This window comes from Hyperolius riggenbachi, chromosome 7 (assembly GCF_040937935.1).
Source record: "Hyperolius riggenbachi isolate aHypRig1 chromosome 7, aHypRig1.pri, whole genome shotgun sequence".
NCBI lineage: Eukaryota > Metazoa > Chordata > Amphibia > Anura > Hyperoliidae > Hyperolius > Hyperolius riggenbachi.
Window position 1 is genome coordinate 166,853,128 of NC_090652.1, and position 16,261 is coordinate 166,869,388.

The following is a 16,261-nucleotide window of genomic DNA, read 5'->3' on the forward strand; positions in this document are numbered from 1 at the left end:
AAAAATTTGGCAAGGTAAATTAATGATGTCTAAATGTATGGCCATTCCTGGCAAAATACAGATATTTTAGCCATTCTTCACTTGTAAAACCTGAAATAGAGCTTGTGGTCATAAAAAACAAAGTCTTTTTTTCATGCAATGTCTTTTTCAGGATTTTTAAGTACCATGGCTGTAGGGTTGTTCTTCACTTTGGTTTAGTCACCCATGTTATGCTAATACTAAAGTTCTACATTTCCTGGGTGCTGTTCTCTTCTGACTGGCAGTTGTTGGCAATTCTCACTGATGGCAATTGATTGTTTTACTGCAGAGTGCTAAGACAATGTGAGATGCATTTTGTTTATCAGGCCTGTTGATACCGTAGTAGTATATCATAGTATGGATGTGCAGTGATCATGCATTATGCCACAAGAAGATAGCCATTGTGTAGCTACTGTATCTGGTGCAGTGGAATTAGATATTGTATGCCAGTGCATGCTCTTAATGCAATGTCTTATGTCTTCACAAATTACACACTATATATACTGTAATGTGGCATAGTAGGGAGCACTCCCACCTTGGAGTGCTGGTTATGATTGGCTATGAAACTATCTGTATGGAATTTATATTTTCTACTGTGTTTATTTTGGTTGCCTACATGCACTCTGGTTTTCTCCCACATTCCAGAAACGTATTTGTAAATTGATTCCCCAACAAAAATTGACCTTAGACTACGTAAGGGACCTAAGACTATGATTATTGTAGGGATTAGATTGTGAGTTTCTTTGAGGGACAGGTATGGTAAAAAGATTTAACATTTAAAGATGGACACCTATTGTGCTTTCTAATTGAGATCTGATCAGAGTGAGGCCGATTCCTGCCACATACTTCACATAGATTTTTTAAAATAGATTTTAGGTTAAAATGTATAAAAAAATATATGGAACCATCGCAGATAGAACTGTCATCCTGGTGCTACAGAGTCGGTTGACGGGCCCCCCAGGTCTCCCCCAATTGATAGTGGTTCCTGCCGAGTACACCTGTGTTTGCTCACTGTGACCCGGCAGCATGTACATACTCGCGTAACATATTACCTGGTCAAAGAGAACAGGTGCTGGTACTCGGTTATGGAGATGGTAGAACACAGAGTAACGGGAGCACACCTACCAGACAGGTGAGTGTTGTCTGCTGCTGCGAGTACTCTGCAAGGGGCACTATTAACTTGGAAGGGCAGTCATCAGCCGGCTCCAAAGTCCTGGTCAAAGGCCTAGTTTTGCCCCTATGGAAGGTCATCATTTACCACACACCTTGTCCCATTTTGAGCGAGATCTTCCATCTGGTGTGATCGATAATTCTGACTGTGGGTGCTGCAGTGGGGGGGGGGGGGGTGGAGGGGGGTACGAGGGAAGAGAGGGAGGGTGTTAACTTACCCATTTTGTCTCCTATAGCCGATGTGCTCCCTGTTGTTGCACTTGGGTTCCACATCACTCCCATGCTTCCTCCCCCATGCTTCCTCCTTCAAAGTGAAGTGACCCATGAGTGATTGGTTTCTGCAGCACATAGGCTATAGGCGGAAACATGGGTAAGTTAAACTGCCCCGTCCCCCCGTCGCAGCCGAGCAAGTTGTACTTGGAATTTTTTTACAATTGGCAAACCTATGCGTAGCTCAACACTAAGGTGAATGAGTATTTAAGGGCTATTTAGCTCTAAACAGTATTGAAATTAGTGATGATCGAACACCCAGATATTCGAGCTCGGCTCGGCCTAACATGGTCCAGATGTTCGGCATATTCGGCCGAACACCGAGCCTAATGAAAGTCTATGGGGACCCGAGCATGCCTGCTGGAGGGGACGAAGCATGAGCGGAAAGCCATGGCCACAGGCGGCAGGGAGGGGGGACGGTCCCCCCCTCCCTCACCTCGGGGCTCTCCTCTTTGCGTTTCCCTCCAGCTTAAATTGGTGTGTGGGCTGGGCACTGGGCAGCGACGGGCAGTGGGCAGATACATACCTTCCGTGCGTTCCACCGCAGATACTCCTTGCTCTAGTGTCTGACGCAACTTTCTGTTTTCCAGGAAGTTGCATCAGACGCTACAGCGAGGAGTATCCGTGGAATGCACGGAAGGTATGTATCTGCCCGCTGCCCGCCGCTGTCCAGTGCCCAGCCCACACACCAATTTAAGCTGGAGGGGAGCGCAGAGGGGAGAGCCCCGAGGTGAGGAAGGGGGGGACCGCCCCCCCTCCCCGCCGACTGTGGCCATGACTTTCCCCTCATGCTGCGTCCCCTCCAGCCCCCCAAAATGGGCCTGTGCGGGCCCCCGAACTGCGTAGCTGAGCACCGCATGGTGCTCGGCTGAGCTTGAGCCAAACCCGAACACCCCGATATTCTGGGAATAACGAACAGTGGCGAACACTGTTCGATCAACACTAATTGAAATGGGAAAGCCTCCAAAATTTTCAGCAATGTTCCAAGTGTTTAGGGTCCATGAAGTAATCAGCATTCATGCTTTCTGTGCCAAGGCCATTTTAGATTCAGCTACTGATTATACTGAAGGTATTTTGAGAGGAATGCAGCTTAAATAATGCTACTCTTATGCATTTTATATAGTGCTTAGACCTATTGGCCAGAACTTTATAGAGAAACGGTTAGCTAGTCATATCTATAGGGAAACGGTTAACTAGTCACATTGTTTTTCTGTTGTGGCTTACAAGTTAATGCCTTTACCATAAACTAGTGATAATTTCATGGGAAAAATCAGAGCTACCAGAGGAAACTGAGATGTCCAAGAGGCCTTACAGACTCCATGCAGATTGTGTCCTGACTGTAATATGAATCTGGGACTATAGCACTGCAAGCCAAGAATGCTATCTACTTACAGTAGCTGCTGTGCCACTGTGTGTGAGAATGTCCACCCATTACTGTGAGGTAGCAGTGGTAAAAGCCATTCCCATATCCTGATTTGAAAATAACACACAGTCTGCACAATACTATATAACACTGGTTTAGATGAACTTAAAAATGTATGCAAAGAATGTTTTGCAGTCAGTGTGTGATGAAAGCTCTTGTGAGAACCTGTCAATGCCTGTGCCATAGCAAGAGTTTTTTTGATGTTTTCACAGTGAATGTTTTCTTAATGGAGGGCTTTTCTTTGAGAATGCAAATACATTAGGATGCATCTGTTTGCTTTCCTGATTATGGGAAATCTGCAGAAAATAAGCAGATTGTTTAACTGGCCATTTGCCTGATCGAATGGATCTCCTGTGATCGGTCTGCCAGATTACAGTCCTCCCACCCCCTTCTCCATTGTTTGTACAATTACAAGGTGGAAGACACAGGTCCAGTGATCAATCATCATCCAGTGACAGTGCTCTTGAATAACCATAGGGCTCTGTGCTGTTGTTTCATGTGCTCTTACATCAAGTGCAGTAAGCTAGACCCATGAATGGGGATATCTAATGTAACACACGCAGGTCATGTGATTTAGGAACATTCAGCGGCCCTGTTTATATCGATTTGTTTCAGGTGTTATGAGGACATCACTAATGACAGGGTAGGAAATCCTTTGCCCTTTCATCATTAAATGGCTCTCTCATCTGAGGATCACTAAGGAGGGAACCAAAGGGCATATTACAACAGAACATAGGCTTACATAGCATGGATGATTTAAAGATCAGGGATCTACAATAGACATCCGTTTGCTATAGATTGGCCTGATCGGATGCTCGTCCCATTTTGGATGGAATGATCTAATGAAAAAATCACAAATGACAAAGTTCCCTCGTATAAGGATGAACCTTCCTGTGCTGTCTATATTTTATGTGACAATGTGGTAGTATTATGCTAGATAGATGGTAATGGAGTCTTAATTCAGATCTGATTAGGTAGTTGTGTGTTCCAGTTAACAGTTGTAGAATGCAGTGCAGCTAAACCTGTGAGAGAGGAAAGGTGGACAGAGAAGGGCAAATGCCTGTGTCCTAGTGGCCTACATTTTAAAGCACTCATTTGTCAGAATATATTATGGTCCCTGCAGAGGAGGTGAGGAGAAACGCTGAGAATTTTCATTATGTGATTTCAACAGAATGTGAAGTATAACATATATGTACCTGTGTGTATTTATGTGTAACATTGGTTAAAATACATTGTAGATATTATATGGGTTATGGAATTTTTTGTTTTATAGAAAAGTAGAATGGCACAAAATAACCATATATAAGGGTTTGTATATTCATCAATTTTAATGTCAGCTATGTAATTACTGGAGGTTGAAAACGCCAATAGCCATAATGAAGAAACACTAAGTAGGAGAGGATTGAGGTGCAGTTTACCCATGAGATTATGCTACCTTCAGAAAAAGCTGTTTAAAAATTACTTGCGATGAATTCCTCTCTGAATGTAGTATATCTCAGTGCAAGATACCAGGGGTAACACATACACAAGCACGCACACACACACATGCACACACACACACATATATATATATAATATCTGATATAATTTATCCTACCTTACAAAATCATTTTATTGACATATTTATAAAAATCTGATAGTTGGCCAACAGGTATTTTTTTTTCTTCTCCAATTTTTTTTTACTATTTTTTTCCCTTTAAAGAGTACCCAAGGCAGTGCGGGGGAGGGGGGGGGGGTCTTCACTATTCCTGGAAGGTAAGAGAGGTATTCCCCGTTTAAACGCCTACTTGGAGCATTCCTGCAGGCTTTCCAAAGCTGCCAGCTTTGTCTCTTCACGGCCGTGCCCCCTGCCCCCAGGGGTTGCAAAACTGAAAGTATTATACTGCAGGCCACCAAAGTAGCGGAGAGCGATGAAGATAGCAGTTACCTTATCTGCCCAGCCCCCCCCCCCGATCAGGTAGCATTGATGTAAGATGGTTTACAAAGGGGTGCTCTGACATGGATGTGATCAATACTATCAAAATGCAAGGAAACTCACAGGAAAAATTGCATAGATTTGCATCTTCAATCTGCATTTTGCAGTGGAAAAAAGCCTAAGAAGAATACACATTAATGTAGAAAGACGTACAAAGGTACCATTAATGTCAAGTGATCGACATTTTTGATTAAGTTTGCTTCACACCGAAGAGAAAAAAGCTGTGTTTACCGGAAAGCTAGTAAACACAAAAACGGACGGTAAATGCATCCAATGTTATTAATAGGATGTGTTTACACTGTCTAATGAAACACAAAGCCACAACACAATCGGTGATCCCTAAATGCAAAGTCCCAATCTGCTGCATCCGCTCACGGTCACTCTGACGTCATCTGGAGTGTTCTGCGCCGGCGCAGAACTACGGTGCCTGCACAGCACACCTCACAACTACTGCGCCTGCGCAGCACACTACAGATGACATCAGCGCGACTGCAAACGGCTCTCGTGCATGCGCAGTAAATGCCGACCTGGCGAGGTCAGCATCTGCACCAGAGGGGTCCACCTGGGCCATCAGCTGAGAGCGGAGCTGTGGCAGGGCACAGGACAGCTCCAAGGGGCTGGAGGAAGCTCCAGGTAAGTACATTTTTTTTCTTTTTTATGTACCTTGGAGCAGACATTCCCTTTAAGGATAATGTAAAAGAAAAAAGGAATATGTTATAAAAGTGTGCATGCAGGACACTGTGTAATGTTTTTACCTGTAATAAAACTCTTCTCACTGTTTGCTTTTTTTTTTGGGGGGGGGGGGGGGGGGGGTGGTTTTTGCAGCTACAGCTTGTTCTGTTTGATTTTTTTTTTAGTGAATTCTCTTTAGCACCACTTCTGCAGTGGATAATCCTGCCCTTCTTTTTTCAGGTTTACTGATAGATTCTATCCACTTTTCCATATTCCACATCTCCCTGAGCATATTTTGGTTGCTCCTCATTGCTTCTCTTAAAGAAGATTGATAGCTTTTTTCTATATTGCATATTTGTGCTATTGATATATTGTGTTTAGTACCAAGCATATGTATTTATTTATTTTTTACTAGGACCATTAGACATATGAAAAATGAACATTTAATTAATTTGGAGATTTGGCTGCTGGTTTGACTGATGTTGTTTTGTGAACAGAAAATGGTCTTGCTTTACTGGGAAAGTAAACATTTCCCGATGTGGATAATAATAATAAGGTCCTGTTGACATCTATGCAGCTTATCATTACCACACAACAGTGAAACATGATCTTTCTTGAAGTTTCCGGTCAAACTAGCAGGTAGGGTGTCAACCCAAAACCATATTTACCTAATATATTACTTTTTCTTAACCCTCCTGGCGGTATAAAATTTTTTGCCAGGAGGCAGCGCAGCAGTTTTTTTTTTTTTTTTAAATCATGTAGCAAGCCCAGGGCTCGCTACATGATAGCCGCTGCTCAGCGGCATCCCCCCGCCCGCTTCGATCGCCTTCGGCGATCTCCGATCAGGAAATCCTGTTCAAAGAATGGGATTTCCTGGAGGGCTTCCCCCGTCGCCATGGCAACGGGGCGGGATGACGTCAGCGACGTCGTGACGTCATTGGGTGTCCCGATCCACCCCTCGGCGCTGCCTGGCACTAATTGGCCAGGCAGCGCACGGGGTCTGGGGGGGGGGGGGTGGCGCTCGCCGCGACAGATAGCGGCGATCAAGCACGGGGCGGCGGGGATCGGTGTGCTGGCACAGCTATCAAAGTGCTAGCTGCGTCCAGCAAAAAAAAAAAATTAAGTGAATCGGCCCAGCAGGGCCTGAGAAAACCTCCTGCGCGGCTTACCCCGAACTACTTTCGGGGTTACCGCCAGGAAGGTTAAGATGCCAAATAAATAAAACCAAGCACATGTTGAACAAGTCATTGTACATTCTCTTAACACTTTTGGGACCGGGCAGCTCTGGCCCTTTTAAGCCCTGTGTTTACTGTGGTGTTGACTCACAATAATCACCGGGTAAGAAGTCAATGAAATTGGCTCCTGACTGAAATGCGGAAGCTCCGCTGACAGTGAGACAGCAAAGCGAACGAGTGCAGCGACGGAACAGCAATGCAAATGGTGAGGACGGAATGAGTGCACTGCGACAGTGAATCATTTAAATATACATCCTGTCAGAGCCACACAGCCACCGGCAGAAAGTAGATTCAACTACATCAGTCCGGAATAGGTTGAAGTCCACCATCTCATTTGGCAGTATTTGGGAAGCTGCAGAAGACCTGTGGCCACCATGTTACCTGAGGAGTGGTTCCTGTACATGTCCTGTAGTTATGCAGTTGTAGAATTCATTCTTTTGTTTGCCATAATCATCACTTTAAAAATCTCTTTTTATTTTATTTTATTCACCTGGTCTTCTGTGAAATGCTTCAAGCCACAATTTGTCACTTTTCAATACTTCATTTTAAAACTTAAATTTTTATGAATACAGTATTTTTTTTATAAATACAGTATAACTTAGTAAAAGTAGAGTATTTTTCCTCTTTTTTTATTAGATGCCACAGTATTTGTGGAATATTTGCACTTTCATACCTCTCTTTATAGGAGGGTTGTAACAAGAAAGTAACAGCCATTTGCTTTTATCTGTCACTCAAAGTATTATTTCTGTGTAATTTCAGTTGAGTCTGTCAGGTTAACCTCTTCTCTCCCTGCACCACTGATCACATGACTGCAGAACACCAATAACTGTTTATTCAGCAGCATACATCAGTTCCTCTAACCTATAGGTGAGGAGTGTGATGATACTACAAAAAAGGGTTTGGAAAACTTGCAAAAAGATATAATAAATGCTTAAATAAAGGAAGCGATTATGTGGAGAAATATTTAAAAGATAATTTGTTTAAAATAAAATGTTTCTTAGATTGATCAAATGAAAATGGATGTTTATTTCCAGATGACCCTAGTAATTAGCGGTAAGCATCTGACAAAGGAATGCAGAATACCTGTGCCCTTTTTCTTTGCGTTTACTTCATGAATGCTTAGGTACTGGGGTATAATAATTTGGTATTGCTTTTGGTGTCCTTGGACCTGTTTTGGACCTGCAATTCCATGGACCAAACATCACTTCAATACATCTCTTTTTGGCTTACTTTAAGTACGTCTACTGTTTTTTAAATATGTAAAGGCTGATGTCCAGTGTTAAGCAGTAAAATGATCTTTACTTGCAAATCTGTACTGGCTAATTAGCCAGCTATTATACTAATTATCCAGCTGTTTGCCATTTCATCAACAGGTTGGGGCTTTCTTGTTTTTGATTGCTTCTGTATTCTGACTCTGTAGAGAATTAAAGATATACAGTACATATTGAGATAATGTTCTGCTCATCCCTACTGTTGACAAATTGATTTGATTTTGCTGTTTATGCTCTTTCAACTAGTTTACAGGCAGATCATTTACAGTGTCTAAGCACTGCAGCCTATTTTAATGACAGACATCCATCAACTGCAATCCAGTCAGGGGCTTTGCTTTCCTCAGCTGTGGTAACCCAACTCGTTTCTGCAGGAACTGGCCAGTTACTAACCATTATCAAAGACAGAGCTTTTTGCTGGTTACTTGGCATGTCTGTAAATAATTTTCACCCCTTTTCTACACATTATACATTGGTAGTCCTGGAATGAGTCCTGGATGTATTTAAACAATTTGCATCATGGCTATACCTCCAGAGTTCATTACTCTGGTGTTCCACCAGAAAACTGCTAAGAAAGGTTTTGGCACTGTAGGAGTGAAGGTGGCAAGTGCTAACCACAAGAGTTTTGTACCAACACTCAGGATAACTCCGTCTGTAGGGTGTGGCCAGTAATGGTCATTCCAGAACCTGTCAAGCGCTTGTGATAAATTAATTCCAGAAACTGTGAAGGCCTAATTGGTTTATGAAGAATATAGACTGCTGATACTGGTAAATCCAAAGTGTGACAGAGCTCCAACTGAGCATGGGATCCTGAGTTCAGCAGCCCTGCGGATAACACCAATCAGCAGGCTCCTCAACTTGGTGGGAAAACTTTTGTGGCGTGAAACTATAACCAAAAATAAAACAAGAGTGCTCCATTCAAACCTGTCATTTCAGGAAGGGAAGGTATCTGATCACCTGTCCTTGGATTGATGTTAATACGCTTGGACCTTATAATCTGGATCTTTTTTTCCATCAATGGTTACTAACATTTGAAATATACAAATGAAAAGCTGAAGAACACTTGTTAATTTTGTTTGTAAGTACAAGTTATAGTAAAGACAAAAATAAATTAAAGTATAAAAGGTATACTCTGTAAACAAGAGTAGATATATGAACATAACGTTAAAACAAACAAGCAAACAAAAATCTATTTGTAAACAAATAGTGTCACTATGAATCAAAATTTTTAGCATTAGGTTTTTAACATCCGTATATACAGTATGTACATCAATCAAACTCTATGTACAGTATGTTCCACTAAGACAGATACTCGTAATAGAGTTAGGGACCAAATTGCACCCGCAAAGATGTTGCCTCAACAAATTTATTTTTCCTGCTCTCATATATGAAGTCAATTATGTAAATTATGGTATATGCTCAGTCCTCCAATTATGTAACATGGCAGTAGTAGAAGCAATTAACCACTTCCCGACCGCCTAACGCACAGAGGCGGCCGGGAAGTGGAGCCCTGAAGGACCGGCTCACCCACAGAGGCGGCGGTCCTTCTAAGGGCATGGGCGGAGCGATCGCGTCATCCGTGACGCGATCCTCCGCCGGCGCCTGTCACCGCTCGCCCGCCGCAACATCCCGCCGGCTATACGGAAGCGCCGGCGGGATGTTAACCCCGCGATCGCCGCATACAAAGTGTATAATACACTTTGTAATGTTTACAAAGTGTATTATACAGGCTGCCTCCTGCCCTGGTGGTCCCAGTGTCCGAGGGACCACCAGGGCAGGCTGCAGCCACCCTAGTCTGCACCCAAGCACACTGATTTCTCCCCCTCCTGCCCCAGATCGCCCACAGCACCCATCAGACCCCCCCCTGCCCACCCCCCAGACCCCTGTTTGCACCCAATCACCCCCCTAATCACCCATCAATCACTCCCTGTCACTATCTGTTAACGCTATTTTTTTTTATCCCCCCCCTGCTCGCTGCCCCCTCCTGATCACCCCCCACCCCTCAGATTCTCCCCAGACCCCCCCCCCCCCAGACCACCCCCCCCTGTTTACTGTATGCATCTATCCCCCTGATCACCTGTCAATCACCTGTCAATCACCCGTCAATCACCCGTCAATCACCCCCTGTCACTGCCACCCATCAATCAGCCCCTAACCTGCCCCTTGCAGGCAATCTGATCACCCCCCCACACCAATAGATCGCCCACAGATCCGACATCAGATCACCTCCCAAATCCATTGTTTACATCTATTCTCTCCTCTAAACACCCACTAATTACCCATCAATCACCCATCAATCACCCCCTATCACCACCTGTCACTTTTACCTATCAGATCAGACCCTAATCTGCCCCTTGCGGGCACCCAATCACCCGCCCACACGCTCAGATTGCCCTCTGACCCCCCCTTATCAATTCACCAGTGCATTAATTACATCTGTTCTTCCCTGTAATAACCCACTGATCACCTGTCAATCACCTGCCAATCACCTATCACCCATCAATCACCCCCTGTCACCCCCTGTCACTGCCACCCATCAATCAGCCCCTAACCTGCCCCTTGCGGGCAATCTGATCACCCACCCACACCATTAGATCGCCCGCAAACCCGCCGTCAGATTACCTCCCAAATGTATCGTTTACATCTGTTATCTTCTCTAAACACCCACTAATTACCCATCAATCACCCCCTATCACCACCTGTCACTGTTACCTATCAGATCAGACCCTAATCTGCCCCTTGCGGGCACCCAATCACCCGCCCACACGCTCAGATTGCCCTCAGACCCCCCCCCCTTATCAATTCGCCAGTGCATTAATTACATCTGTCCTTCCCTGTAATAACCCACTGATCACCTGTCAATCACCTGCCAATCACCTATCACCCATCAATCACCCCCTGTCACTGCCACCCATCAATCACCCCCTGTCACTGCCACCCATCAATCACCTCCTGTCACTGCCACCCATCAATCACCCGCTGTCACTGCCACCCATCAATCAGCCCCTAACCTGCCCCTTGCGGGCAAACTGATCACCCACCCACACCAATAGATCGCCCGCAGATCCGACATCAGATCACCACCCAAGCGCAGTGTTTCCATCTATTCTCTACCCTAAACACCCACTAATTACCCATCAATCACCCCCTGTCACTGCCCCTAGGGCACTCAATCACCCGCCCACACCCTCAGAATGCCCTCAGACCCCAGCCCTGATCACCTCGCCAGTGCATTGCTTGCATCTATTCCCCCCTCTAATCACACCTTGAGACACCCATCAATCACCTCCTGTCACCCCCTAGCACACCTACCCATCAGATCAGGCCCCAATTTGCCCCGTGTGGGCTCCTGATCACTCGGCCAAACCCTCAAATCCCCCTCAGACCCCCTTCCGATCACCTCCCCAGTGCATTGATTGCATCTATTTTCCCCTCTAACCACCCCCTGAGACACCCATCAATCACCTCCTGTCACCCCCCTAGCACTCCTATCCATCAGATCAGGCCCAATACAACCTGTCATCTAAAAGGCCACCCTGCTTATGACCGGTTCCACAAAATTTGCCCCCTCATAGACCACCTGTCATCAAAATTTGCAGATGCTTATACCCCTGAACAGTCATTTTGAGACATTTGGTTTCCAGACTACTCACGGTTTTGGGCCTGTAAAATGCCAGGGCGGTATAGGAACCCCACAAGTGACCCCATTTTAGAAAAAAAGACACCCCAAGGTATTCTGTTAGGTGTATGACGAGTTCATAGAAGATTTTATTTTTTGTCAAAAGTTAGCGGAAATGAATTTTTATTGGTTTTTTTTCACAAAGTGTCATTTTTCACTAACTTGTGACAAAAAATAAAATCTTCTATGAACTTGCCATACACCTAACGGAATACCTTGGGGTGTCTTCTTTCTAAAATGGGGTCACTTGTGGGGTTCCTATACTGCCCTGGCATTTTAGGGGCCCTAAACCCCGAGGAGTAGTCTAGAAAACAAATGCTTCAAAATGATCTGTGAATAGGACTTTGGGCCCCTTAGGGCACCTAGGCTGCAAAAAAGTGTCACACATGTGGTACCGCCGTACTCAGGAAAAGTAGTATAATGTGTTTTGGGGTGTATTTTTACACATACCCATGCTGGGTGGGAGAAATTTCTATGTAAATGGACAATTGTGTGTAAAAAAATCAAACAATTGTCATTTACAGAGATATTTCTCCCACTTAGCATGGGTATGTGTAAAAATACACCCCAAAACGCATTATACTACTTCTCCTGAGTACGGCGGTACCACATGTGTGGCACTTTTTTACATCCTAAGTACGCTAAGGGGCCCAAAGTCCAATGAGTACCTTTAGGATTTCACAGGTCATTTTGCGACATTTGGTTTCAAGACTACTCCTCACGGTTTAGGGCCCCTAAAATGCCAGGGCAGTATAGGAACCCCACAAATGACCCCATTCTAGAAAGAAGACACCCAAAGGTATTCCGTACGGAGTATGGTGAGTTCATAGAAGATTTTATTTTTTTGTCACAAGTTAGCGGAAAATGACACTTTGTGAAAAAAAACTATTAAAATCAATTTCCGCTAACTTGTGACAAAAAAATAAAAACTTCTATGAACTCACCATACTCCTAACGGAATACCTTGGGGTGTCTTCTTTCTAAAATGGGGTCATTAGTGGGGTTCCTATACTGCCCTGGCATTTTAGGGGCCCTAAACCGCGAGTAGTAGTCTTGAAACAAAAATGACCTGTGAAATCCTAAAGGTACTCATTGGACTTTGGGCCCCTTAGTGCAGTTAGGATGCAAAAAAGTGCCACACATGTGGTATCGCCGTACTCGGGAGAAGTAGTATAATGTGTTTTGGGGTGTATTTTTACACATACCCATGCTGGGTGGGAGAAATACCTCTGTAAATGACAATCTTTTGATTTTTTTACACACAATTGTCCATTTACAGAGGTATTTCTCCCCCCCAGCATGGGTATGTGTAAAAATACACCCCAAAACACATTGTACTACTTCTCCCGAGTATGGCGATACCACATGTGTGGCACTTTTTTGCACCCTAACTGCGCTAAAGGGCCCAAAGTCCAATGAGTACCTTTAGGATTTCACAGGTCATTTTGAGAAATTTCGTTTCAAGACTACTCCTCACGGTTTAGGGCCCCTAAAATGCCAGGGCAGTATAGGAACCCCACAAATGACCCCATTTTAGAAAGAAGACACCCCAAGGTATTCCGTTAGTAGTATGGCGAGTTCATAGAAGATTTTATTTTTTGTCACAAGTTAGCGGAAATTGATTTTAATTGTGTTTTTTCACAAAGTGTCATTTTCCGCTAACTTTTGACAAAAAATAAAATCTTCTATGAACTCGCCATACTACTAACGGAATACCTTGGGGTGTCTACTTTCTAAAATGGGGTCATTTGTGGGGTTCCTATACTGCCCTGGCATTTTAGGGGCCCTAAACCGTGAGGAGTAGTCTTGAAACGAAATTTCTCAAAATGACCTGTGAAATCCTAAAGGTACTCATTGGACTTTGGGTCCTTTAGCGCAGTTAGGGTGCAAAAAAGTGCCACACATGTGGTATCGCCGTACTCAGGAGAAGTAGTATAATGTGTTTTGTGGTGTATTTTTACACATACCCATGCTGAGTGGGAGAAAGATCTCTGTAAATGGACAATTGTGTGTAAAAAAAATTAACAAATTGTCATTTACAGAGATATTTCTCCCACCCAGCATGGGTATGTGTAAAAATACACCCCAAAACACATTATACTACTTCTCCTGAGTACGGCAATACCACATGTGTGGCACTTTTTTGCAGCCTAACTGCGCTAAGGGGTCCAAAGTCCAATGAGCACCTTTAGGCTTTACAGGGGTGCTTACAATTTAGCACCCCCCAAAATGTCAGGACAGTAAACACACCCCACAAATGACCCCATTTTGGAAAGTAGACCCTTCAAGGTATTCAGAGAGGGGCATGGTGAGTCCGTGGCAGATTTCATTTTTTTTTTTGTCGCAAGTTAGAAGAAATGGAAACTTTTTTTTTTTTTTTTTTTTCTCACAAAGTGTCATTTTCCGCTTACTTGTGACAAAAAAATAATATCTTCTATGAACTCACTATGCCTCTCAGTGAATACTTTGGGATGTCTTCTTTCCAAAATGGGGTCATTTGGGGGGTATTTATACTATCCTGGAATTCTAGCCCCTCATGAAACATGACAGGGGGTCAGAAAAGTCAGAGATGCTTGAAAATGGGAAAATTCACTTTTTGCACCATAGTTTGTAAACGCTATAACTTTTACCCAAACCAATAAATATACACTGAATGGTTTTTTTTTTATCAAAAACATGTTTGTCCACATTTTTCGCGCTGCATGTATACAGAAATTTTACTTTATTTGAAAAATGTCAGCACAGAAAGTTAAAAAAATCATTTTTTTGCCAAAATTCATGTCTTTTTTGATGAATATAATAAAAAGTAAAAATCGCAGGAGCAATCAAATAGCACCAAAAGAAAGCTTTATTAGTGACAAGAAAAGGAGCCAAAATTCATTTAGGTGGTAGGTTGTATGAGCGAGCAATAAACCGTGAAAGCTGCAGTGGTCTGAATGGAAAAAAAGTGGCCGGTCCTTAAGGGGTAGAAAGCCCTAGGTCCTCAAGTGGTTAAACAGTGTGTAACTAGAAGTGTTTGCATCGGGGGAAATTCCAAAATGACAATATGTAATAAAGTAAGTTCTGGTGCATCACACATATTAATATGGGTAATAGAAGCTAGAATAACATTGGTATAATTCCAAGTTTTTTGTGCTTTCAGACATTCCCACAATATATGGTATAAAGACCCAATTTGCCCACATTCCCTCCAACATAAATTTGTTTAAGAGTCATGAAAATGTGACAATATCTCTGGAGTATAATACCATCTCCAAATTATTTTTTGTAAAGATTCCCAGTGGGAAACACAGTGAGACATTTTCCTAAAATGAGAAAAATCATCTTCCCATGAATCCATATCAACACTAATATTTAAATCTCTTTCCCGGAGTGGGACTTGTTTTGGTTTGACATCTATATCAATGTTTAGTATTATTTCATAACATTTTGTGATGCCTCTATTATATGTCTATTATATAATCTGGGTCTTTTTTATTTGTTGGTAAGCCTGCACATTGAAGGGTGTTTGGTGACAGAATCTGAAGTTCATATAGCGCTGACGCTTAGATCTATGTACCTTATTCAATTCATTTTATTTCTCCTAATTTTTCTCTTAGGAAATAATTTTTCTTCTTTGTTTAAAATAACTTTTCAGTACTCTGCAATTGACTATATTGTACTACTGTCAAAATTATTCTGAGTATTTTCTTGATTGCTGGTGGCTTAACCACCTGAGCGGTCTGGACGAGCTCAGCTCGTCCAACACCGCCGGAGGCTGCCGCTCAGGCCCTGCTGGGCCGATTTACATCAAATAAAAAGCAGCACACGCAGCCGGCACTTTGCCAGCCGCGTGTGCTGCCTGATCGCCGCCGCTCTGCGGCAATCCGCCGCGAGCAGCGGCGAAAGAGGGTCCCCCCAGCCGCCTGAGCCCAGCGTAGCCGGAACAAAAAGTTCCGGCCAGCGCTAAGGGCTGGATCGGAGGCGGCTGACGTCAGGACGTCGGCTGACGTCGATGACGTCACTCCGCTCGTCGCTATGGCGACGATATAAGCAAAACAAGGAAGGCCGCTCATTGCGGCCTTCCTTGTTTATTCTGGGCGCCGGAGGCGATCGGAAGATCGCCTCCGGAGCGCCCTCTAGTGGGCTTTCATGCAGCCAACTTTCAGTTGGCTGCATGAAATAGTTTTTTTTTTATTTAAAAAAAACCCTCCCGCAGCCACCCTGGCGATTTAATCAGAACGCCAGGGTGGTTAAAGGGCATTTTATTGATTAGGTGTGAAAATATCACCTAGGAGAAAACGTAATTCTAGGAGAAACTAGAATTGGATAAGGGCCAGTGTGTGGCAAGAAAGTGCAAAGCTGCAGCTTAACAGAACTTCTGTTATGCTTGAACAATGTCATGTGTGGGGTTAGCGAATGGGAATCTCCATGGTCCTGTCACATACAGAATGTGCAATACACTCGTTCACTGACAGGAAACACCTAATTAAATGCTATTGAAACTATTTGAAAGCTCTTGTTCTATTGTTAGAAATGGGTTTTAAAGTGCCTGTCTTAGATCAATCTATC

General features: G+C 43.6%; 1 protein-coding gene across 4 annotated transcripts in view; it reads left to right on the forward strand.

The window, feature by feature from the left end:
* Positions 1-16,261, forward strand: part of TMEFF2 (transmembrane protein with EGF like and two follistatin like domains 2) — a 1,019,708-nt gene that overhangs the window by 4,756 nt on the left and 998,691 nt on the right. The window lies entirely within an intron of this gene.